Genomic DNA, 416 nt, shown 5'->3' with positions numbered 1-416 from the left:
AGGGAGGGATGTGCTGGTAAGGATCTACGTTCTCCTCGAAGTGGTCAAATATTGACGTGATGTAGATTGTGAAGTAAACTTAGAGATATACTTGTTAGCCCCTACAAAATCCACTAAAAAAGTGCACACACAAAACACATAGTCAAAAAACCCAACTGATAAGTTACAGAGGAACAGTGAGAAATTTTCAGATAATTTTTTAAGGGCAGGAAAAGACACATGTAGGTTAAAAGAGGCAAATAGAAAAATAATAATGCAATGGTAGACCAGGATCCATATGCACTAATAATTACATTAAATGCAGTGCTCGTTTCAGCAGCACATATACTGAAATGGGAATGAGATGGAGAATGGAGAAGATTAGCATGGCCCCTGCTCAGGAGGGCATGCGAACTCATGAAATGTTCCATATTTTC

At 38.5% G+C, this 416-nt stretch overlaps 1 pseudogene; it reads left to right on the top strand.

The window, feature by feature from the left end:
* The first annotated feature begins 303 nt into the window (after positions 1-303).
* LOC123953671 lies at positions 304-416 on the top strand (annotated as a pseudogene).

The sequence above is a fragment of the Meles meles genome, chromosome 11 (genome assembly GCF_922984935.1).
Source record: "Meles meles chromosome 11, mMelMel3.1 paternal haplotype, whole genome shotgun sequence".
Classification (NCBI taxonomy): Eukaryota; Metazoa; Chordata; class Mammalia; order Carnivora; family Mustelidae; genus Meles; species Meles meles.
The sequence above is the reverse complement of the archived record's forward strand: the minus strand, read 5'-3'. Positions and strand labels throughout refer to the sequence as shown.